This window comes from Zeugodacus cucurbitae, chromosome 2 (genome assembly GCF_028554725.1).
Source record: "Zeugodacus cucurbitae isolate PBARC_wt_2022May chromosome 2, idZeuCucr1.2, whole genome shotgun sequence".
Lineage (NCBI taxonomy): Eukaryota > Metazoa > Arthropoda > Insecta > Diptera > Tephritidae > Zeugodacus > Zeugodacus cucurbitae.
Window position 1 is genome coordinate 13,673,006 of NC_071667.1, and position 26,478 is coordinate 13,699,483.

The 26,478-nt window shown below is 33.3% G+C and overlaps 1 protein-coding gene across 3 annotated transcripts in view; it reads right to left on the reverse strand.

Moving 5' to 3' along the window:
- The window catches only part of LOC128921834 (dopamine D2-like receptor), an 80,758-nt gene extending 62,824 nt beyond the window's left edge, over window positions 1–17,934 (reverse strand). The window contains exons 1-2 of one of the 3 annotated variants that reach the window (XM_054230347.1): window positions 17,359–17,932; window positions 13,983–15,248 (exon numbers count right to left, since the gene is read on the reverse strand). The gene's annotated coding sequence lies outside the window, so the exon portion shown is untranslated. Of the gene's footprint in view, window positions 1–13,982; window positions 15,249–16,176; window positions 16,662–17,358 lie in introns of those variants that run through there. The other 2 variants (XM_054230351.1, XM_054230354.1) reach the window with 2 other exon arrangements.
- Between the last annotated feature and the right edge of the window lie 8,544 nt (window positions 17,935–26,478).

Below are 26,478 nucleotides of genomic sequence, written 5' to 3' on the forward strand. Positions count from 1 at the left end.
AGTGCAAAGTGACCTGGCTTCACTTGGTGTTTCCAGTTATATATATATATATATATATATAGATATCTATATATAACCGCTTAAAGAAGCAACGTAAAGCAGAGAGCGTAACAGTTTAAGTAACAATACTAAGAGCCGGTTTCACGAAATTTTTTAATTGAAAATTAAGTTCCATTTAATTTTAATTTTTATTTTTATTTAACTTTGCACTTAAGTTTCCTGCGTTTCACCATTATTGACATTTGGCATCCAAAAAATTAAAAGGCAGGGATGCTAGTAAGAAAAACAGCTGATTTATGTAAACAAATAAATTGTATTTCTGTGTCAAAATGGTAAACAAATGGGAATTCAGCTAATAGAAAAGCGTAACCATGGTTACATATGACATTATTTAAATAATATTTAAATGGCAAAGCGTGACCATTTAAATAAAAATTAAATCAAATGGGGAAACTGAAATTATTTATTTTTCACTTAAATTTGTTTCGTGAAACCGGCTGTAAGAGCGTAAAAACACAACACAAAATCAAATAGCAAAGTCGCCCACACAGTGCCTTACTGCCGATCAGCTGAGCCACTTAATTCTTTTAGTCGTCTGGAGTTTTTTAATTTTCTTGAAACTCGTGTTGCTGTAGTACATGGGCACATATTCTATATGCAAGTACACATGTACTTGTATATATACATGAGTCTACAATTTCACGCTTGACCTTATCAAATCAGTTTGATATGTTTCAAATCAGTTTTTATGGCGTAGCTTAAAGTTATATTTATTTTAAGTTACTTTAACTTTTCTTATTAACAAATGGGATTTTCGTTCGCGCTCGACAGAAAAGTTATTTTTAACTTTCAAAGTTATTTAGGTTACTGAGAGATTTAAAATATTTACCAAACATGCTGTTACTATTTTAAGAATTTTCTCAAATTATAGAAGCACAAGTATTATTAGAATGTAAATATTTATTAAAAAGAGAACATTGTACAAAATATATGTAATAAAAAATATTATGCTATTATCTTTGGGTCTGTGTTGTGTTCTGAAGTGACCGATATTTAATCTCCTCAAGGGAGGTTAGATTGTACCAAAACACCTATAAAATTTAGGTAGTTGATTTCTATTACCCTTGAAGTCTTAGTAACCAAGACTGTTTCTCATATAGATCAAATATCATACAAGATGTGATCGTGATCTATATGAGATTAACTGAGGAGATTTCATTATTAACGTTGTCACTTGAAAACGATGACTTGTTTTTCTCCATCATTCTATACTCATCCCTATGCTCTCAAGCCACTATCAATTATAAAAAATAAGAAAAATTTTAAATATATTCATATATGTATGTTTATATGGATTACTGATAGCTACAACCACACATAACCGCGATGTGACCAATGCTAACCACTAACCACCGTCAATATCGATGTCAATAATTGGCAAATAAAAAATAAAATATTGGAAATAACGCGCGTATTAATGCTGTTGCAAATGTTTGACATTGCTGCGGGGAATTTGACAAAAAATAATTGGCACTGATGCATTCGAGTGGTCAACAGCATGTCAATTATTTACGGTTATCCGTATATATTTTTTTATTATTGTGTAAACATATGTATGTGTTTGCATAATTTATATACATTAATTACACAACAAAAATGCCTTATGCATGTGTGCTGTTTGGAAAAAATAAAAAAGTGTGTACATTTTGAGTTAAGTTTATAATATTCATATGAGCTTATACAAGGTGCCACCAAACTCAAATTTAAATTACATTTATCAGTCTTACTTGAAGAATTTATATACTTAATCAAATAAAAAATAAATATTCTAATTTTAAAAAATATATATTGTTTACAAAAATTAAATTTTTAGCCTATATATACGATTTAACTATTTTAAATTAAAATATTTCTTCTTCTAATTATTATGTACCCTGTTTACTCTGAAAAGCAAATACTGTTGCCACTTTTTGTACAAAATTGTTGACATATCAATGCAATTGATCATCAAATCAAATGAAGTTGACATAGATGTTTGTTTTCCGAACCTGAATGCTAAATGGAAATATTTTGTGCGCTTTGATTATTGCAGTATTTTAGGTATTAACATGTAAATGATTGAAAAAGTAATCATATTTAAGAATTTATATTTCCAATCAAATATTATGCTTCATTAAGCAATTACTAATAGTATTACAAATTTATAAAAAAATGTGAGTTCAGACGCTAATATATAGAAATTATTTTATTAAGTGCAAAAATGTGTATGCTTAATCTCAAAATCAGGTATAATATTATAGAAATACCTGAGACTTCGCTTAGCCAAACGAAAAATGAACTTATAAAGCAAATAAAATAATATTTGAGTTTTTTGACGAAGTCGTGTCATATTTGTGCCTTTATTACAGTAAAGCTTTCTTTCTCCTTTATTTTAAGGTGTAACATTCAATACACATATATTTACATATGTGCACTTAAGATCTCAGTACAGTATTGTAGTCTGTTTAAAATGTGTCGTTTTCACTGCGTCAAATTCAATGAAAGTCGCTGACTAAATGACTAAAATGAAGAATATTACTATTTTACTTTCTCAGCAAATAATTACAAAACTTTTGAAACCGAAATTGAAATTTACAAATAAATAATATCATCGATGCTGGGGAAATATATGCTAACAAAATTGTACTATTGTCAATTTAGTGTCATTAAACTTGTCATATTGAAAACCTCGCATTAGAGTTTAATTTACATATACAACTTATTGTATATGAATTTATGGTCAAATCAAGGTATATTAAAACCACCGCAAGAAAATTTTTATGTGATTATTATTAGGAATTGCTATAGGGGCTATACCTGTGTAACCCATGAAAAATTAGGTTTTTTTTGGCTTATGCCAGCGAGCGGTCGCTCTTTACAACGCTGCCATTCAAAAACTATTCAAGATACGACCTTACCGCTTTCACAGGATATTTTTGAAAGTATTAACTTTCAAATAAGCCAAAAATAAAAAAAAATCGATTTTTTGAAAATGTCACACCGGTATAGCCCCTTAAAAATTTATGGAAGCTCCACAACAGACTCACAGCAGGTAAAATAATCTGGGACTCATACAACTTCCAGGACTTATTACTACTATATTTTTGATTCACAATGAGGGATATCTATACAAAATATAATTTAGGAAATTCAGTTAAATGATATACATATATTATTATAATCTTGAGACAGATTGCAGAAGAACAACACATGACAAATGTTATTATCGTATAGATGATTGAGCGCCAAGGTCATGGAGTTTTCTAGTTACACTAACTTTAGAAGTTGAGTAATTGGTGAAATTTGTTTTAATACTATTTACCGAGTTTTCTTGTTTTTTTATACTCTCGCAACAAAGTTGCTACGAGAGTATTATAGTTTTGGCCAGATACAGGTTGGTTGTTAGCGACATAATAAAACTAAGCGAGTTAGATATAGGGTTATATATATCAAAATGGGCAGGGTGACGAGTAAAGTTCAAATCCGGATGTCCGTCCGTCTGTCCGTCCGTCCGTGCAAGCTGTAACTTGAATAAAAATTGAGATATCTTGACGAAACTTGGCCGTAATCGGACCTCTGCCACGCCCACAAAATGGTAATAACCGAAAATACTTAAAAAGCTATAACTAAGGCATATATTAAGCTATTGAAAATTTTGTATGAAGCATGATATGAAGTATGATAGCACTATGAAGAGGCATACGTGGATGTAATTTTTTTGAGGAAGTGGGCATAAACTACTAAAGCTAAATCAATGAAACTTACTAGAGTCGTTTCTTTTAGGTAATGGACGAAATCGGATTATAACCACGCCCACCTCCCATACAAAGGTAGTGTTGAAAACTACTAAAAATGCTTTAATTGAGTAAGGAAAGCCATCAGAAGCCTTAAATCTCATTATAAAGATGGTACAGAAGTGCTGCACTCAAAATGGTATACAAAATTTTAAATGAGCGTGGTTCCGCCTACTTATGGGTCAAAAACCATATCTCCGAAACTATTCAACCAATTTCAATGAAATTCGGTTCAGAATATCTTACTAGCTTCCTAATGATATGATGTAAAAATAGTTCAAATCGGTTCACAACCACGCCTACTTCCCATATAACAGAACTTTGAAGTCGGTCTGAATAGTTTACTTTACAATATATAAAGTTAGTACTAGTGAAGATATCGGAACAGAACTTTGCTCAAATAAAGCACTTCTAAAAATCGTCCAAATCGGTCCATAAGTTTTCAAGACCCTATGTATCGAATATGAGGACCTCAGTACTTCTAACAAATTTTTTACCGAAATTATAGTTAAGTCTCTCAGATATTTTGAAGAAATTTTGAGGGAATATGTTTCTTCTAATAATATGCCTAAGTGCCAAAAATGAGTGAAATCGGGTCATAACTTCATCTATTTCCCATATACTTAATATTAGGGTTTTCAAACTTTCAATGTATATCATATATATGCCGAATATGTGAGTCAAATATATATATATAGTTTGTTATATTAATAAATTTAAATAAATAAGTTGCAAGAGTATAAAATGTTCGGTGACACCCCAACTTAGCCCTTCCTTACTTGTTTTTTGTTGTAATTTTAGCAGATATATATGTACATATCGTCACCTAAAATGCAAAAGGCCGTAACTAACATTTTTAGTATTTTACAGGAGAAGCAAAAAACGTTATAGATTAAAGACTACTTAAAGCTAAATATCCAAATTGTAGATTTAAGCTTAGAAAACAAAGACGGATTTGTTTCTGAAAACCAAATTAATGGAGAAAAAACAGTTTTTAAGAAATGTTAGTTACGGCCTTTTGCACTCTATTTTTCTGAAACCAAAAAGCCGTAACTACTTGAAAAAAATTGTGTATAAAATGAAAGAAATGGTTAAAATAAGAAAATGTGATTTTAGGCTGTAACTAAAAAAGCGTTTAACAAGTTATGTCTTTTTGTATCTATTTATTGTAAGTATTTTAACACAAAAGAAATTATTTAATTAAACTGCTTAAGAAAAACAAAATAATTCATTTGAAAACAACAAAACCTGCAATGCAAATTAGAATAGGTTTAAGATGTAAATGGTATATTATCATAAAAGCTGTGGCAGTCAGCCGGAAGTGAAAATTTAAGTTCCTGCAGGTGTTCCCATTTCTTTTTGGATTTTGATATTCTTTCGGTATGTAACTGTGAAGGTTCGATGTCCCTAAATTTTTGTTGTGTACGTTTTGGCAAAACGTTATAATCGTCGTTGATATTTGTTTTATAATAAATTATTCCAGATGGATCATATGCCAAGGCACGGATCATATTAACAGTTGGCTCTCCGGATTTTTTGTCTGTATTGAAGAATGGCAAAACACAATAACACAATTTGATAAAGAATGAAAGATAATGAAAACAACTGTAATTACGGCTAACACAATGTTTCACTTTGAAATTGAATCAAAGAGAATGAAAAAAGGGTAGTTACGGCTTTTTGGTTTATGAAATTGTTGAAGTTGTAGTTGCGGCCTTCCGATTCTCGCCTATAAAGTCGTTATTTTTGGACGTATGCATGTAAAATTTGCTGTGTCCACGTGTTTCGGTTAAGTACTTCATAATCAATCAAAAAGTCAATTTTGAATTTTTTGTTAGTTACGGCCTTTTGCATTTTAGGTGACGATATATACATGTAGATATTTTATTTAACAGTTTCTTTCGAACCAAACTATTTAAGTTACACATATCTTTTCGATTATCTATTTGTTTTCCATAACTAAAGTATCGAGGCAACACTGTACTGCTTAATGTTAAATTTATACATTTTTTTGAACTATTTTACGATTTTGATGAAAAATGAAATAAATTTAAAAACACAACACAAATTGAAATTTATATATTTTATAATAAACAAAAATAAGCTAACATTTACAATGAAATGTATGAAAAAATAAACAATTTGATTAAGTGCAGCCGCGGATTGATTGATCGGCTCACAAATCGTATGAATCACACATAATTTCAGTTTTCCACGCGAAGAAAGCAACTATAAATAAACAAGCTTAAAAATTTGTTTAATGTGCATGAACACAAATACACGTAAGCTCTTTTGTATGTAAAAATGTACACATACATATATGTAAGTTGGAAACGATACGTTTAAATTAAAGCTTCTATGTGCTTGTTGACTTGGCGCTAATGAAATTTTGCATGTAAATAAACACACACACGAATATTTATTTACATTTATAATAATATATTCATATTTATTTACATTTATAATAATGTGAATATTTATTCACATTTATAAACAAACAACTGTCGTAACGGACAGCGCCGTCCAAATTTCACACCTTTATCGTTACAAGTGTACATTTCATCTCAATTTCGAGCACTTTATGCTTTCCTTTTCCTGTTATTTCTTCTCAAAAATTTAATAAGCGTGAAAATGCTTTAATATTTTAAAATTTGTTAGTTCTAATAATTTTATTTCCACACAGCTAAAAAATTAGCAAAATAAGCAAAGCAAAAGTTCTAACAACAACATAAATTCAAAATTGCAAGTAAATAAGGGAATAAAAGCGTAGTAGTACAGTGACTAATGGACGAAATACCTTTACACTTGAATAGCGTAACAAATACGCTGATGTCTGCCCGTAACGGTAAATGTGTAGATTTTGTTGAAAGCAAAGCAATTGTGGCGCTGAAAAATACATTCAAAAATTTACTTTGTGTTTTGAATGTGTTTATGTTCTTGGTGTTGTTGTAAATACGTTACTACTATTCGATATTGCATGGCGCTTCACGATTTTATCGCTTTTGTGCAGCTGAAATTCATATCTGCCATCTCCTTGACACTGACACACTTCTGTTGTTGGCGCTCATTGAACTTGAACTCTGTGGCAGTGTGTGCGACTGGACCGTTAAGTAAAACTTTATATTTTGTACACGTGCGGCGTGTATTTTTGGTAGTAATATATAAATAGTTTCTATTTCAGCGTACAGCTGATGAAAGTTCGAGGCTTTTGTTTTGTTAGCTAAATAAAATATCTCGCCAATTGCAACGCTGCGATTTAAAGTGCACGAACATTAATTTTTGTTGTTAAGAAGAAGCTTGAAATTATGGTTTTGTAGTGCACTGCTATACAAAAATTAGAGCGCTTACATATTAATCAAGTTTGTTTTATGAGGATTGCCACCAGTTTTAAATATTTTGTTTTTGTTTGAATAATTGCCTAATTCTTCATCAAATTAAGTTAATTTTTAGGGCTGTTATCTAGTTAAAAGAGATTTAGTTTAATTTTCCAGAATAAGCCCACCATTAAGTTTCTTTGACTTGAATAAGTATATGTCATCATGTAGCGGTGCCGTTGCAGCTCTCACGTCTTTATAACATAAATATTTTTTATACTCTCGCAACCAAGTTGCTAAAGAGAGTATTGTAGTTTTTTTCACATAACGGTTGTTTGTGTCACCAAGAAATAAAAGAGTTAGATATAGGGTCATACATATATAAATGATCAGGATGACGAGTGGAGTTGTTCGTCCGTCTGTCGGTGCAAACGATAACTTGAGTAAAAATTAAGATATCTTAATGAAACTTGGAACACATATTCCTTGGCACCCTGAAACCGAAAACCTATACAGTGTCATAAAATTTGGTACAGGGGATCCGCCCACAGATAGGTTTTGTGTATATATATGGACGAAATCGGTTCAGAACCACGCCTACTTCCCATATAACTCAATTTTGAATTCCATCTCATTCGTTCACTTTATAATATACACATTAGGAACCAATGAAGATAGCGGAATAAAACTTTACACAAATACTCTATTTGAGCTGTGACAACACTTGTGGAAAAGTTGTCGAAATCGGACTATAACTTTTTAATGCCCCGGATATCGAATATGAAGAACTCAGTTACTAACGGTAATTTTTCACCGAAAATATAGGTAAATCTCTCAGATATTTTAATGTAATTCAGAGGGAATTTTTTTCTTATAAAAGTTTGTCTCTGTACCAAAAATGGTTGAATCGTGTCATATCTTCCCCAGGATCCCATATGCCTAATTATAGGTAATATAAAATTAAGTGAGCGTATAGTCTTCGATATATTGTATCTTGGTGGTGAAAATAAGTGAAATCGGTTCAGGAATTACCTCAGTCCCCATGTACTATTATGATGATTTTCCTTATCTATTGTACTTTATGCCGAATATACTTATGGGTCGAATTGTGTTATGTTTATAAAATTACATCAATAAATTGCGAGAGTATAAAATGTTCATTTGCACCCGAAATTAGCCTATCCTTACTCGTTTTCAATTTGTTTCTTACATTTATCAGCAGGTGTAGAAACACTTTAGCTGAATTTTAATGTGGCGCCAAATCTTCACTGTAATGCAAATATATATATATTTGGCGTAGGAACCGCTTTAAGCGATTATAGCCGAATCCACAACAGCGCGCCACTCATTCCTCCTTTTTGATTTTTGGCGCCAATTGGAAACACCAAGTGAAGCCAGGTCACTTTGCACTTGGTCTTTCCACCGGAGTGGAGGTCGTCCTCTTCCGCGGCTTCCTCCAGCGGGTACTGCATCGAATACTTTCAGAGCTGGAGTGTTTTCTTCCATCCGTACAACATGACCTAGCCAGCGTAGCCGCTGTCTTTTTATTCGCTGAACTATGTCAATGTCGTCGTATAAATCGTACAGCTCATCGTTCCATCGTCTGCGGTATTCGCCGTTGCCAATGTTTAGAGGACCATAAATCTTGCGCAAAACCTTTCTCTCGAAAACCCCAAGAGTCGTCTCATCGGATGTTGTCATCGTCCAGGCTTCAGCGCCATACATCAGGACGGGAATAATGAGCGACTTATAGAGTTTGATTTTGGTTCGTCGAGAGAGGACTTTACTTTTCAATTGCCTACTCAGTCCAAAGTAGCACCTGTTGGCAAGAGTGATTCTGCATTGGCTTTCAAGGCTGACATTGTTGGTGTTGTTAGTGCTGGTTCCCAGATAAACGAAATTATCTACAACTTCAAATGACTGTCAACAGTGACGTGGGAGCCAAGACGCGAGTGCGCTGACTGTTTGTTTGATGACAGGAGATATTTCGTCTTGTGCTCATTCACCACCAGACCCATACGCTTCGCTTCTTTATCTAGTCTGAAAAACGCAGAACAAACGGCGCGGTTGTTGCTTCCGATGATATCAATATCATCGGCATACGCCAGGAGCTGTGTAATGTGTAATGCAAATGCCGCCATTTAAATAAACTGAATCTGTGTAACATGCATATTCCTTCCAATTTCTTTGCCATTTTTAATGAGATCACTTCCGTAAAAAGTTGAATGTACAAAAAGAGAGATAAGTCAAATATAATATTTTGGAATCTTTCTCAAGCAAAGAGAAGATCTAAATTTATGCAAAGCAAAAACTCTTTCATTTTTACTTTTTACTAAAGCGTTTATATTAGGGCTCTTAAAAAGATTCGAATAACTTGAAAAGTGATTATTCTGCTGCGACTATTCGATAAGTTGCACTGTTGCGAGTACTTGAATAGGTTAGGTTATGTTTGCCTGGTGGGCTCGCATAGACCAGTTGCGGTCCTTAGCGATACCAGATGGAAGTATTCCTTAAGTAGTAGTCATCGGTTAGGATGCCAGCGCTTGAGGCGAATTTTAATACATTATCAGGCCTCACTGACGATATCTCCTCCAACTTATCGTACAGTAGGGTCCCTAGATACCTGAAGCGAGTATTTGAATAAATGAAATTTGTTTAAAATCCAAGCAGCCTTTGATTTTTGTTTGTTTTTATTTTTTGTGCGCTTTTTTCGAGAGTTTCACTTTTTTCACCAAAAATATAAATTTAATGAAATTGCACTATTTGAATAGTCGACAACGAACGGTTAATCGGATAGTCGGAAATGAGTCGGCAACTTACGACTATCCCTACAATGCCCTATATGGTTAATTCGGTTAGTCAATTAGTCGAATACCAAGAGCTCAAGTTTATATTTATATTTTACACGATCGATTTCGATTGCAAGCGATTGGAACAAACTATTATGGTATCTCTGTCGCTTTGGAAGTATATAAACTGCAGAAATACAGTTTATATTGAATTTAAATATTATTTATTATTGATAATAATATTAAACTTGTTTAAAAGAAATTTTTGAAAATGCTGAAAAACAACCGTTCTCAAGGGAGAACAATAGGTAAGCATACAACCCTAACACTAATATAGAACACTTAAATAAAATATATTTTTTGCATACATAAAATATAAGTACACTCAAATGTAATTATGGACCCGCCAACAAAAAGGCGGAAATTTAGAAAATTGAATTTAGCTTTGAATATGATTTTCAGTGTGGCGTCTCGACTGAGTGTGAGTCATGCAGTAATTGACAAATACGCCACTTTTATGCAAACTCCACTTCCACGGCCATTTTATCGCAGGTTGGAAATTGGCTAAATAAAGTGGCAACACCCATACTTACTCACTTATACTAAGTAAGAAAAATTAATATATGTTGTTGTGTTCGCTTGTGTTTAAGATGACAGACTGTCTGCTCGAAAAGCATGTGTAAATTTGCCTCGAAAGGCTGCACAATTACCAACAACATAGCGTGGCAAAGTGGCACAAATATAAAAAGTAAATATTTAGGCCTGCCAACAAGCAGCCAAGCGGAAGCGCCGAAAAATAGGTAAACAAAGCAACCAAGTATAATGAAATTTGGTTAAGAATGAACACACATAAATTGTGCTTAGTTCGGTTGGCGCACATACACACACTTGCGAAGTCAATGCCAGGGGTAGCTACACATTCTTTGTAAATGAAGGTAATATGTATATGAGTAGTTATATAAGTTTATGTGCTGCATTAATGTAGTGATAAAATGAAAGGCGTTTAGTTGGCATCTGTCTGAGTGGAAATATTTTCATTTAGGGACCGTTGATAAGCGAAACAAATGCGAACTGTGAATTTAAAATGTTTGCGAGTTTATTTCAGCTTTTACTTAAAGTCGTTTCAATGTAAATTTGTGTTGTAAACATGTTGTATGTGCTAAATCTTATTTTTATGGTTTAAATATAATACAAAAATATATATATTTGAAAATAATAATATTTTAAATTTCTTTTCAGTAATTTTTTTTTCAATATTTCCTTATTTATTGAATCTGCTTGTTTTTAAGTCTAACAACAAGTTATAAAATCTTAAATCTATTTAAAAACTAGACAAGCTCAACCAAGTGATTGAGCTGTATTGGTGAAACGCTGCTCTTTAGTACGCAGGCATATCCCTTCTTTTTAGGCGTGTTTGATCACAGGAATGTACTAAAGCATTAGCCAATGGGTTTGGGTGATCACGGAGTTTAGATAAATATTTCAATCTGCTTTCCTCTACTTCTTTCTTTACCATAGGGATACCAAGATCTTTATGGATATTTTCATTGCGCATGCACCATGATGAGCACGTGATTGATCTAAGCATTTTCGATTGGAACCTTTGTATTATATCAATATTAGTTGCACAGGTCGTGCGCCACAGTTGAATGCCATACATCCAAATCGGCTTTATGACCGCATTGTATAAAAGCACTTTGTTGTCTGAGCTAAGTTTAGAGTTTTTATTTAAAAGCCAATTTAAATTTGCAGCTCTTATCTTCATGCACGTTATTTTACTAGATATATGTTTTCTTCATGTAAGCCTTCTATCTAGGTGAATACCAAGATAGGTAACTTCATTCGCTTGAGGCACTAGAATATTGTTCATTTTTACTGCCGGGCACATTTTTGGTCTTAGGGAAAATGTAACATGCTTGCATTTTTGTTCATTTACATTTCTACGTCAGTTTGCTAGCCATTCTTCGACAGAACTTAAGTGCTTCGCTAATATTCTTGATGCTATAATGGGGCATTTGTTACGACTCACTAAAGCTGTGTCATCCGCCAAAGTTGATGTCAAAACATTATTAGCAGTTGGAAGATCAGCTGTATATATGATGTATAGAGTTGGGCCTTAAACACTGCCCTGTGGTACTCCAGCCCTTATTGAACGTTCATCAGATATAAAATCACCTATTTTTACAGCAAATTTTCTATTTTTTAAATAGAACTCCAAGGTCTTATGTAATTGGAATGGTAAACTTTTTTAATCTTATAAAAAAGTCCTTCATGCCACACTTTATCAAACGCCTGAGCCACATCTAGAAATGTAGCAGAACAGTACTCTCTATGTTCGAATGCCTTCCTAATTTCGTTAGTTATTTACTTGCTCTACAGTGCCACTACGAAGGGGCATATTTGGATGTAATATTTTTCGGAAAGTGTGCGTGGCTTCGCCCTTACTAAGTTTTTTGAACATATCTTGTAAACCTCTCCAGTAAAATTAAGAATTCTACTTTTTATTTGCACTCACTAAATGAAGTGAAAGCTCATCGAATGTGTAAACAAAGAATGTGTAAAGTTAGTAGTACATTGATGGTTAATATAAGGGAAACATAAGGGAAATTAAAGTTTGACATATGCTGTCAAAAGGTAAAAAAATTAGTACTGAAGTAAATTAAAGTTCAAGTTCAGGGCTCATACATATGTATTTCGAATAATTTTTTTTGGCATTTACGTAATCTTTTCTTTTCCATTCGCAAATCGAAATTTAACAGATAAAATTAGGTAAATGCTTCAAAGGAGTAACTTTTTATTCGATTCGATCCCAAGTAATCTGTGAGCCAGCGTAAATTTATTGCCTGCGTGTAGCTTAGAGTCAAATTGCCGCGGCAACTACATATCCACTATTTTTGGCTGGTCCCCACCTGACCATCACACCTATCAATGGTAGATATTTTTGTAACCAACCAAACGAATGTCGACTTAAGCGACAATAATCCGAATCATTAGCATACAAAATCCGCCTGGCAAAAGGCGACACAACGTTACATGCTGCCGAAATATGACGGGCCGAATTTGCCGTTATTATGGTGTGCAGACTGTAACGAAAAACACTGTAACGAAAAACACTGTAAATAGGCATATCATATGAGCGCTGTTATTTGTGCTGCAACGTTTGACTTCAAGATAATCCTTAAATTCCCTGACAGCAAATATCAGACAGGCGTTTGATACTCTTTGAGGATAAGAAAATATTAATAAAAAATTAGTTTCACAACATACTATATACATCTGTATGTATTTGGTATAAAGTATTTTGTAATAAATATAGTTAAACTTAACTTATATAAAGTTTGAAGCAATACTATGAGAGATTAGAACTTTTGGAGAATAAAAGAGACGAAAAGGAGAAAGTTATACTGAGTAAATTGTTCATCCATTCAACTCTGTTTTCTTTAACTAAAAAAAATTGGAATGGCAAATACAATTTTCAAGAATATTCTAATAACTTATTATCCTAGTCGATCAATTTGAATGTTTGCTGTTGTTTTTTAAGTTAAACTGAACCCGTCGGATTTCTAAAGCTTTAGGTAATTTCAACAGATCTCAACGAAAAGGGTTGACAGTATTGAAATTTTTGTTTGTAATTTCTTCTTGACTGTCATAAATTATTCTCTAAATCTGGCTAGTAAGTAAAAATAAAAATTATTCTTTAGGTCTATAATCAGATTTTATTTTGCTATAGAGTTGCCAACTAGCAAAAAGATGACAGCTAAGCAAAATAACAAATAAGTGTACTAAACTGAAGGCGTTGATAAAAACTTAACCCAAAGTAATGGTAACTACTTTGCAAATAGAGTTGTTAACTGTTTCCAACTTAAAATAATATTAATATTAAAAATCTTTCAAAACGTTTAAAGAGAGAAGATGAAGTGCTCTCAGTTCTCTCTTCTTAGTTTTGGCTGGAGAGCAGAGTTCAAACTTGACGCCCAGAGCAGTGGTGAATAGAAGACGATTTATGGACTCATATATGATTATTTTTCTTATGTTAAGTTACTTACGTAGTGAACTATAAATCCAATGATGCTGCTGCATTCTAAAATGTTTGTAGTCTGGTATATGTATATGATTTAATATTTTCACAACAAATTCAATTTAATTAAAATTTATACATGCTCTACTTGCACATTTTATTTGAAAATGTTACACATGAAAACACACTTAAGTTTTATTTGTTTTGCTACACAATTTGTTTGCCTCAATAAGGAGTAGTCAGCAAGTTGGCTCATCTGCTCGCAAATTCATTGATAACATTTTTCTTTTCGATTTTTTCACGGAATTTTTGAAACTTTCCCGTTAAATCTCTTTAATCGTTTTTTGTTTGATTTTTTTTTGTTTTAGCGTAATTTTTGCCAAGCGATGATGATGCGTTCGTCCGCTAAGAGTTCGTTAACCGGCCGCGCGAGTCAAGCAGCTACTTTGGCGCGATTACTTATCGGCATTTTGCTTAAAGTTGCGTATTTGTTTGATTTAGCTTAAATTTCTGCTTACACACTGTATTTTTATTTTTTTTTCTATTTTTTGTTTGCTTGTTTGTAATGCGCGTCTGTTGATGCAGACGACTGTATACTCAATGACTGTGCGTATATTTTTTTCTAAGTGTAATTGTTATTGTTATTGTTGAGCGTTTTGTAGCATTTTGTTATGCGTGACTGTTGCTATTCTTCTATTATTACAATTCAATTGTTGTAACACTTTTGCTTTTATTTCATTTCTTTTAAATCTAATATTCAGGTGCTGAAATACTTTTTGTATTTTCGCAAATCTGCTTACTGTATTGTGTTGTTTGTTTGTTTTTTTTTTTTTGCGGTGACTACTGTACTGTGGTTTGTTGGTACTGGTTATTGGTATGTTAGATTCACTGTGTATTTTTAATAATTTCAAAGTTTTGCTTCGATCTTTAAAAAACTACTTTGTAGCATTTATGTATTATTATTTAACTTATTTTCACAACATTTTGTAATTTTGTTTTAAAACACATTTATTAAGTTATATTATAATACAACAATACAAGAAATTTTATTTTACAAAATGTAAACAAGCACACTGTTACATCTATTTGCTGACAAATTTCTGCTGCCTTGCACTTGTTCTTTTGTTATTCACTTACACAAAAATTAAATTGTTTTTTTTTTTGTAACTTTTTTTTTTCATTGTCTGCCGTGAAGTGTCTGCTTGTTGGATGCTTTCACTGATTTCATAGGATTAATCTTTTTACTCCACGTTTTTCTTTCATTCTTCGAATTTGGATCAGCAACAACGTTATTCTGAAAATGAAAATGCATTAATTTGAGATGTGAAATATATATTTATACATTTGTGTCCAGTTCATAATAATTGCATATGTAGTACGTAATTAGTTTTGTTAATGGGTGACCAACATTTAGTTCCGTAGCGAGTTTAATTTTGACATTGAATGGTCAGTAAGTTAACTTATTATTATGCTTAAGTAAAAGTAACAATTTAATTTCTTCTCATATATTGAAATATATGAAAAATATAGTTTTCCACCTTAACGATACTCAAAAATTGACCACTCATATTTCTTAGCTAATTTAAAAATTGTCGAAATCGGACAATAAGTTTTCAAGGCCCTACATATCGACCATGAAGATCTCAGTGGATAATGTTTTACTAAAAATATCGGTAAATGCCTCAAATATTTTATTGAAATGTAGAGGGACTTTTTTCACTTTTTATAGTGGGTATCTGTACCATAAATGAGTAAAATCGGGTCACTACTTCCCCTAACACCTATATACCAATTTTAAGGATTTCACGTATATATCGGTTAGTATGTGAGATATTTTAAAAAAATTAAGCGAACATACGTTCTTGTATATAATATAACTTGGTGGCGAAAATTAGTGAAATTGCACCAGGAATTATACCAGCTTCTATATACTAAAAATAAAGAGTTTTTAGTTTCTAATGGACTTTATGTCGAATATCTGAGTAGAATTGTGAATTATTTTAATAACATTAAATAAAAAAATAAATCTCGAGAGTATAAATGTTCGGCTACATCCGATTTTAGTTCTTGCTTTACTGTTGTTTCTCTCTTCAAATTAAATGAGATTTATTTGTAGCTAGCTTCACTAGTTAATACTGATATATTATATGTATATATATAAAGGCTTAATTAAAATTAAAACAATTAAACAAATTGAAAGTCAGTTTTTAGCAAATACTTACAATTGAAATACAGTGGAACTTCTATAACTCGATTCACCATAATCCACAAAAAAACTTCGAGTTATTGAATTTTCATTAAAACATAAATTTTTCAAAAAGCTATATTTTACAGATTTGTACAGAGTTTTATTTATTTACTTCGCATAATGTTTTATTTAAATACGTTGAAACATGTATTCTGTAATTTTCATGGTTGCATTTTGCTATTGTTTGGCTTTTGAAGTCTGTTTCCTAAGCCTTTGTTACATGATTTATGCAATCTATAAGTGTAATATCAGATTTTTTGTTCGCCTCCATACGATATAGAATGACTCTTTTAAAAATCTGCCTCGATAGCAAAATTTTAAATTAGGCATTATGCCCTGGTCGAAAAGTTCGATTTATGGAAGGAATCCGTATGAAATTTGACTTCTATTGCCAATTCAAAAGTTTGAGTTATAGAGATCTTCGAGCTATAGAAGTTCGAATTTTGGAAGTTCCACTGTCTTAATATTGTTAATAACAAAAATACAAAATTACAAATAAAATATTAGATTTCAATATTTTTCTTTAGCTTCAATTCATGAATTCGTAACTTTAAAATTTAAAAATTTAAATTTAAATTTAAAATTTTATTAAAATTATTTTCATATTTTTTAGTATGTATTTATTGATATTTTTCAGAATGGACGTTAAAAGCTTTTTTTTTTATAAAAAAATCAATATTGTCATTAATTAGATATTAATATTGTCAGAAATTAAGTTTATACACCGGAACGTCACACACTTTTCTCTTGAAAATATTAGATTATTTAAAAAACAGATTGAGAATTAATAGTACACAAAACTGAATTTTAATTTACTATATTTTTGTGCCATAAAAACCCTACACTCAAAAAAAAAATATTTTTTATCTATTTAAAAATATTATTTAATAACTATAGTGGTTATCTGACGACGCACCTAGGCATATTATTATATAACGATCTGACAATAATAAAATATTTACACATTTAATTGTTCAAAAATTATACGCTACATTAATTTTTTTCATGCAACTGAAAATTTTATTCAAGCTGTGGTGTACACAGAATGAAATAGAGTATTAACAGATAAAATTTTAATATTTAATAATTTAATATTTTAATATATTTATTTTTTTTGTTTCTTTGCCGCTTTTTAGCTCGATACGCTGCTACTCACTTCAATTTATGTTGTTGATTGTCCACTTGAAAATTTTCTTTGTTTTTGTTTCTTTATCGAACTTAGCAGCTTACACAATTGAAATTTCGGCGATTCTGCACACACACATATATATGTATGTATGTTTTTATGTTTGTTTCAACTGAAACCCGATTTGTGGCTCAATTGCTATTACTGGTGCACATGAATAAATACACAAAATCACAATTATATTTATTTTTCCTTTTCGTAACACTGTACATACAATTGTTGCTTATATATGTAAATATTTGTATATTTATAATTTTAATATTTTATTTTTAATAACAACAACAATGCTTTTAAACGTTTTGGCTTTTAAACAACTATGCACAACTCGCGACGATGATCAATCAATTGGAATTATTTGGCAATTCTTTATTATTAATATGATGGAATATTTGCCTTGGCCACTTTAATTGCTTTTTGTCCGCGCTTACCAAACGTCTCGCGGCAAATTTCAAAACAAACTGACTATGCGATTTTCCAACTGGTCCAGCAGCAGCATGCCGTGTAGCAACGTAGCAGTGGCAGTGGCAGCAGCCGAATCAAGCAGCAACGAAAACGAAGACAACAACATTTCCGATAGCAACAACAATGAAAACAGCTGACTGTAAAAGCATCTTCAAAAGGTAGCAGTAGAAAAGTGCATGTTATAGCATGCAAAGCCCACCCTGCGCCCACAGTAGCAATATTCAAGACCAATGAAGCTTTCGCAAAGCTCATTTTCTCCCACATACACTCTCTCTCACACACATTTACTCTCTGTTAATGCACAAAATAGTGGGTTTTCTCATTTGCCCGGCGCTCTCAAAACGCTATCGTTTGTTTTGGGTAATTTTTCCCTCCAAGACAGAGGTTAAGGCCAAGTGTACATGGTAGGACGGCTCTCGTAGAACACGTGCTTGTTTGGCGTACAAGCAGTCATACCACTTACCAACTTACATACATACTTACACATTCATTTGTTACAAGTGTAAACATTCATGGCTATTGTGGTTGTTGTTGCCGTAATGTTGAAAGAGTATTTTGCTGTTCACTGCTTTGGTTGTAATTGTTGTGTTTCGCTATGTGTGGCTCATGGCTTGCCATTCATGGCATTCTTCTCATAGTAATTTGTATATGTATATGTGTTTGTAGGTAAGTATATATGTGTTTTTGTAATTCATGTTTGCTAGTGCTCAATGGTTTTTGGTGGCGTTTAGACAATTATGAATGACATAAAAAGCGGGAAATTATTGGGCGGCATCGAATTGCGCATTTCGGCTAAACTGTCTAATTAATGATTATTTGATAACTGTTATTATAATTAGTACTGTTGAAGACAGTGACATATTGACAAATTAGCCAAATACTAAGATTGTTTCAACGCATACTAATAATACAGTATACAGTTCTCTTTAACTTTTGATGCATGACGTTACAGGCAGACAAGTTCACAAGTTTTTTCTGGAAATTATAGACATTTGATTATTATGAGGATTTTAGTATTTATGTAATAATTGTTAAAAAGAGTCAAAAATTCGTATATCATCAAATGGCTCGGAGAGAGAGGATCGTCTCAAAAATATCAAATTCAGTTTGATAAAGGCACATTTTTGCATGCTCTCAAAGGCAGTTTAAAAGAGTTTCTATAATTATATACAGTAGTTAGGGGACACATACATTAATGAATTGGACAAACAACTACAATTTATTTCTAGGGAGTATAGCAGCGAGTAAGTAGCACAACTGTTCATTCGAAAACTCTTCGTCCTGTGAAAAAAAGAGCAATTATTTTCATTAAAGAAACTGAATATCAAGTAATCAATTGTTTTTTTAGCAAAATTTGAAACAAAAATCAGAAAAGCAAATATTTTGAGCCTATTAAAACGCCTAAAAATATACTTCTTTCGTTTACAAGGACTATGAAATCGAATAAAGTGCTGATCCACATCTGTTGATATATATAAAAACGTTATTATTTTGACTTGACCATCATATTTTCCGGATCTTGAGGTAATATTTTATATATTGTCCCTAAAATATCATTGAATAACCAAGACTTATTCATATAAACTGTGTTTTAATTGAATCTATAATATAAGTTCTAAGCAGATACTACTGTATTGTATTGTAAATACGAGTACGTCTAACATATGCGTAGGAGTGCATAATTAAATATAATCAACAGTTTTAAAAGTATACTTCCGTTATACTTCCGTTATGATTTCTTTACTTTTATTCAAGTGTTTCTTAAGAAATTTAACACTCTCTTTCAAGAATGATAGAAGACAAGATTACGACAGGCTGAGCGTTCACGACCAACGAATGGGAATAGGCAACAGAAGAATTGTCAAATGGAAAACGGAAATGTGAAACATAGTGAACCAAATTGAATAATGTGCAGATAAAATATAACAATGAACGTTATTCTTAAAATCTTCATTTATAAAATGATCTAATATAATCATGCATATTTATAATTAAAATTATATGTTTTGTTACAAAAAGTTCGCCATTTTGCCAACTTTTTTGTCGGTTGGAAAAGTGAGAAAAAAATCTTTATAAACGACTTTTTTGTACTATTGTTGTTTAATTCCGCCATTGCGGACTTCTTTTTCAAATTAATACATTTTTCTCTTAAAATTTTAAATAATAATTAAGCACAAGCCTTGACTTCAGCTCTTTGTTTTGGTTATATTGTTTTGTACCACCGTGCAATTTTGTTTTGCTCGCGTGTTCGTGGTCGTGAAACTTGTCACTCAACAGGAACTCAAAACTCAAAATAACTAACTGTAAACGCCTGTCGTAATCTTGTCTTCTATCATTCTTGACTCTCTTTACAGAAAGTTTAGCATGTTATTTATTTTAAAAGTGATTGTTTGTTATGTTCTTAAATAGATGTGTCAAATTATGCAGAATTAAATATTCCTGTTAATATTAATGTATGCTTTGTACATAAAAGTTTAATGTTTAACATAAAATATTTTCTTTGTTTGTTTATCGTAATTAACTTCATTAGCAATTTGTGAGTAGGCATATGAGTATGCGTGTGTAAATAGTTACCCAGTAGTAAATTGTGTGGGAAGGGAACTAAACAAGAGAGTTTTTATACTCTCGACAAAGTTGCTACGAGAGTATTATAGTTTTGTTCACATAACGGTCTGTTGTAAGCCCTAAAACTAAACGAGTTGGATATAGGGTTGTATATATCAAAATGATCAGGGTGACGAGTAATTTCAAATCCGGATGTCTGTCTGCCCGTCCGTCCGTGCAAGCTGTAACTTGAGCAAAAATCAAGATATCTTGATGAAACTTGGAAGACGTATTTCTTGTCACCATAAGAAGGTTAAGTTCGAAGATGGGCGTAATCGGACCACTGACAAAACCAAAAACATATAAAGTGTAATAACTAAGCTATAAATAAAGCTATAAAAGTACAATTTAGAATAAAGGATCGCACTAGTAAGGGGCATATTTGGATGTAATTTTTTGGGTAAGTGGGCGTGGCCCCTCCCCCAAATCAGTTATTTGTATATATCTCGCAAACCAATAAAGCTATATAAACTAAACTGTCTGCAGTCGTTTCTTTTAGCCACTTCTTAATACAGCCCAAAAGTGAAAGAAATCGGATAATAACCACGCCCACCTCCCAAAGGTTAGGTTGAAAATTACTAAAAGTGCGCTAACTCACTAACGAACAAGTAAGGAAAGGCTAAGTTCGGGTGCAACCGAACATTTTATACTCTCGCAATTTATTGAAGAAATTTAACCAATACATATATGCGGAATAAAGCTCACCGTATTTTTGAAAAACCTATAATTAGGTATATGGAAATGTTATGACCCGATTTTAATAATTTTTGGAACAGAGACACACTATTAGAAGAAAACAATTTCCTCTGAATTAAATTGAGATATCTGAGAGATTTACCCATATTTTCGGTTAAAATTTATCCTTAGGCGCTGAGTTCAACATGTTCGATATCTGGGGCCTTGAAAAGTTATGGTCCGTTTTCGACAATTTTTTCACAAGTGAAGCCACAGATGATATGCACTAATTGTTTAAAGTTATATTCCGTTATCTTCACTTCACTTCTGTTTGTGTGGTTGTCTATAGCTGTGTTCTATGTATGCAAATGTATAAGTCTGCCACGTGACATATTAAATTTATCTTAAGTGAACGTAATTGATGTGCGATAATTTAATCATATTTATGTGTTTATACTACTGATGTACGCTTGATTTGTTTATAAATATAAGAGATATATATAGATATAAATATCATTAAATCAATGAAATGAACTTTGAAGTTTAGTAGTCGTGAGGTAGTTCCAACCAAAGTTGTTAAGCAGAAATTAATAGCTTTTGATTTAGATTTAATTACATAATTTGCAGAAATAATTTTATGTAGATTAAAGAAGGCTAAAATTGTATTTTTTACGGTTATACATATAATATAGTACTACATCTATAGAAATTCCGCCTTCTTCTTTATTGGCTTTGGAGGTATCTAAGCAGTTGAAGTAAGTTCCCAATGAGGCGTTAGCGGTTTTTCGTTCGCTTTAACTTCTTCCAAACACAGAGCAGATCTTTCTATTATAGAGTTGTAGATAATTTCGGGCTTAATTCAGTGAACTATTTCCATATTGTCTAAAAGAAACCCAGGTCATAGTTTAAAACCTCCAGAACGAATCTAGCCCAAAGTAACATAATTAAATTGATTATAAGTATTTACTGACGATAGTTTATAGTTTTTCAGCGATTTATACTACGTTCGGACTGACATTGAAAACCTCTTGAGAACACAATTTGTGGATTGTGGAACCAAAGTCCTTCTGACCGACATTTTGTGTTTTCGATGCGTTTTCATTGACAATTCACAAATTTGTTTGTTTGATTACATTTGAGCATTTTTGTACTCCCTCAACGTGTTGATAAAAAAGTATCAAAGTTTTGTTCACATTGTAAGTCATTAAACTAAACGATATAGGGTTATAAATATCAAAATGATCAGGATGACGAGACGAGTAAAAATCCGTCTGTCCATACAAGCGTTTACTTGAGTAAAACTTCTGATATATTAATGAAACTTCAGGAATTACACCATCTTTCATATAATGATTTTTGTTTTCTAGTGGACTTTGTGTCCAATACATGAGTCGAGTTGCATGTAATTTTAAAGCGCTTTTTTCTCAAAAAATTTTTAAATTTATTCTGCCCTGTACCCTAGTTATCAAATCGTCAGTGAGAGATGACCAGCATAATAGGGTGACATTTTTTTGTTCTTTAATCAAGTAAAAAATGGAGCACATTCAAAAAGCTAATGCAGTATGTGTATAATGTTGAAATATAAAAAGTCACCATTCGAGAAAAGAAAAGAAAAGAAAACGCGCTTAATAACATTAAACAAATAAATTGCGAGAGTATAAAATGTTCGGTCACACGCGAACTAAGCTCTCTCATATTTTTATTTCAGTTTCTGCATTATTTCGACAAAGTAGTGGAATTTGTTTACAATATCAAATGACAATTTAGAGCTGGCAAAATATGTCTTCCAATAATATCGTCTAAACTAGAGTAGACATCGATTATAATGAGTGGAATGTTAGTTTTCAAGAAGTTTTCAGCGAAAACTTTGTGACAGTTTTTGCATGGATGAAAACACAAGTTTTCGAACGAAACCCCATTTTTTCAATGAAAAAATGTTTTCAATGTCGGTCCGAACGTAGTATTAAATAGTAGGTATGATTTTAATAGTAAATAGATAAATATTGATGATATTACTTTGCTCTTTCTTAGGTTATATGGCTCTTAATTCACTGAAAAGTTCGATGCTGTACCCTCCGGGTGAAGCCGAGGAAGGGGAAGGCCTGTACTCCGTTGGAGGGACCAGGTGGAGAGCGACCTGGTTACATTGGGATCACCAACTGGCGCCGAACTGCGAAGGAGAGATATAAGTGGCGCACTATCGTCGATTCGGCTATAACCGGCTAAACGGTTGCAACGCCAATCACATACATACATACATACATATCTTAATAAAATTTCATCAATAATTTGCGAGATTATAAAATGTTCGGTTGCACCCGAACTTAGGCTTTCATTACTTGTTTATAATTAATTTTGAATTTTTTTGCCATCAGAATTGTTTTTCCAAATATAAACATTTATGTGACAATAATTTGCCGCAAACAAAAACATCAGCAAGTGCTACCAGAATCAATTGTATAAGCGTAAAATGAGTAAACCACTTGAAAACAAACTGTGTCCAAAATATAATAGAGTTATGTACCCTACACAAATGTGAATAAATGTATGGAATGCTCCTTGCTGCGGTTGCTGCGCACGGACCAACACATCTGCCATTTATAACGATCCTACATTGTTTTTTTTCTCAGAAAACATAATTTGCATTTTATATAAGGCAGGTAAATATTTTTGCTTTCAGCTGACGCACCGTAATAAATTTTAATCTATAGACCAAGCAAAATGTATTAGACTACGCACCAAACCAAAAAGAAATTTAAATAAAACTGTTGGCAAACAGAATAAGCAATGCGTTGTAATAAAGCGAACTTCTGCAGTCGGTTGCTGGAAAAATTACAAAAGTTTTTTCAAAATATTGACACAATTTAGGTAGAATAACGGTTGAGATTGCGCTGGAAATGCGCAAATACCAGTTTGTGTTAATTTTGAGAACTGTTAATATGCAGTTTTATGTTATTTTTTTGCTTAGTAGATTCTGGATAGATGGCTGACTTCTTTCTTCTTCTTAAAATTAGCTAGTAAAGATGCGTTTAACTACCCATTTCTATTTTATTAAAAAGGGATTTAGTGTAAGTTCACACTTGTAAATTATGTATAGCACTTTACTCGAACAATTTTACAACAAATACTTAAACCTGTGCAAACATCTAGCGTATTTTCTCAAAATTAACTTGCTAACAAAAAACACTTCTTACTTACAAACAACCGCTGCCTCATTAACTTGAGATAAACAAAATTAACGGTATGCAGTAAGCGTAGCTATAGCTGTGAAACACGAACAGCTCGCAGGTAAATATCGCACAGTAAAAAAAAAGCGCTCGCAGTGGAGAGAAAACAGACTGCCTACCTCGCAATGTTGCGATCGACCGCAACACGAGCGGGATGGGAAAGATACCGAGAGCTGAAGAGGGAAGCGAGACGCATTTGCAGAAAAAGAAAGAAAGAGGCAGAAATGCGTGAGTATGAAGAGCTTGACAAGCTGGCCGACAGGGGTAATGCTCGAAAATTTTACGAAAAGATCCGGCGACTAACTGAAGGTTTCAAGACCGGAGCACACTCCTGTAGGACCCCCAGCGGTGATCTAGTGGTTGATGACCAGAGTATACTGTGTTTGTGGAGGGAACACTTCTCCAGCCTGCTGAATGGCAGTGAAAGTACAACACCAGGAGATGGCGAACCCGATTCCCCAATCGACGACGATGGAACAGATGTTCCATTGCCCGACCGTGAAGAAATTAGAATAGCAATTACCCGCTTGAAGAACAACAAGGCGGCGGGGGCCGATGGATTGCCGGCCGAGCTATTCAAATACGGCGGCGAAGAGCTGATAAGGTGCATGCATCAGCTTCTTTGCGAAATATGGTCGGAAGAAAGCATGCCCGACGATTGGAATCTCAGTGTACTCTGCCCAATCCACAAAAAGGGAGACCCCACAATCTGCGCCAACTATCGTGGGATAAGCCTCCTTAACATCGCTTATAAGGTTCTATCGAGCGTACTGTGTGAAAGACTAAAGCCCACCGTCAACAAACTGATTGGACCTTATCAGTGTGGCTTTAGACCTGGAAAATCAACAACTGACCAGATATTCACCATGCGCCAAATCTTGGAGAAGACCCGTGAAAAAAGGATCGACACACACCATCTATTTGTCGACTTTAAAACTGCTTTCGACAGCACGAAAAGGAGCTGCCTTTATGCCGCGATGTCTGAATTTGGTATCCCCGCAAAACTAATACGGCTGTGTAAGTTGACGTTGAGCAACACCAAAAGCTCCGTCAGGATCGGGAAGGACCTCTCCGAGCCGTTCGATACCAAACGAGGTTTCAGACAAGGTGACTCGCTATCGTGCGACTTCTTTAACTTGATGCTGGAGAAAATTATAAGAGCTGCAGAGCTAAATAGAGAAGGTACAATCTTCTACAAGAGTGTACAGCTCCTGGCGTACGCCGATGATATTGATATCATCGGAAACAACACCCGCGCCGTTAGTTCTGCTTTTTCCCGCCTGGATAAGGAAGCGAAGCGAATGGGTCTGGTGGTGAACGAGGACAAGACGAAATATCTCCTGTCATCAAACAAACAGTCAGCGCATTCGCGTCTTGGCTCCCACGTCACTGTTGACAGTCATAACTTTGAAGTTGTAGATAATTTCGTATACCTAGGAACCAACATTAACACCGATAATAATGTCAGCCTTGAAATCCAACGCAGAATCACTCTTGCCAACAGGTGCTACTATGGACTGAGTAGGCAATTGAAAAGTAAAGTCCTCTCTCGACGAACAAAAACTAAACTCTACAAGTCCCTCATCATTCCCGTCCTACTTTATGGTGCAGAAGCGTGGACGGTGTCAACATCCGATGAGACGGCACTAGGAGTTTTCGAGAGAAAGGTTTTGCGGAAGATTTACGGTCCCTTAAACATTGGCAACGGCGAATACCGCAGAAGATGGAATGATGAGCTGTATGTGTTGTTCGACGACATAGACATAGTCCAGCGAATAAAAAGACAGCGGCTACGCTGGCTGGGTCATGTTGTTCGAATGGATGAAAGTGCCCCAGCTCTGAAAGTTTTCGATGCAGTACCCGCTGGTGGAAGCCGAGGAAGAGGGAGACCTCCACTCCGGTGGAAGGACCAGGTGGAGAAGGACCTGTCTTCACTTGGTATTACCAATTGGCGCCAAACCGCCAAAAGGAGAGATGCGTGGCGCACTGTTGTGGACTCGGCTATAACCGCGTAAGCGGTTTCTACGCCAGTTAAGAAGAAGAAGAAAAAAAAAGCGCTGCTACATGTGCATATGATTATGCTGATACATCCTGAAGTGTATTTCATTACCAATGCTCATAC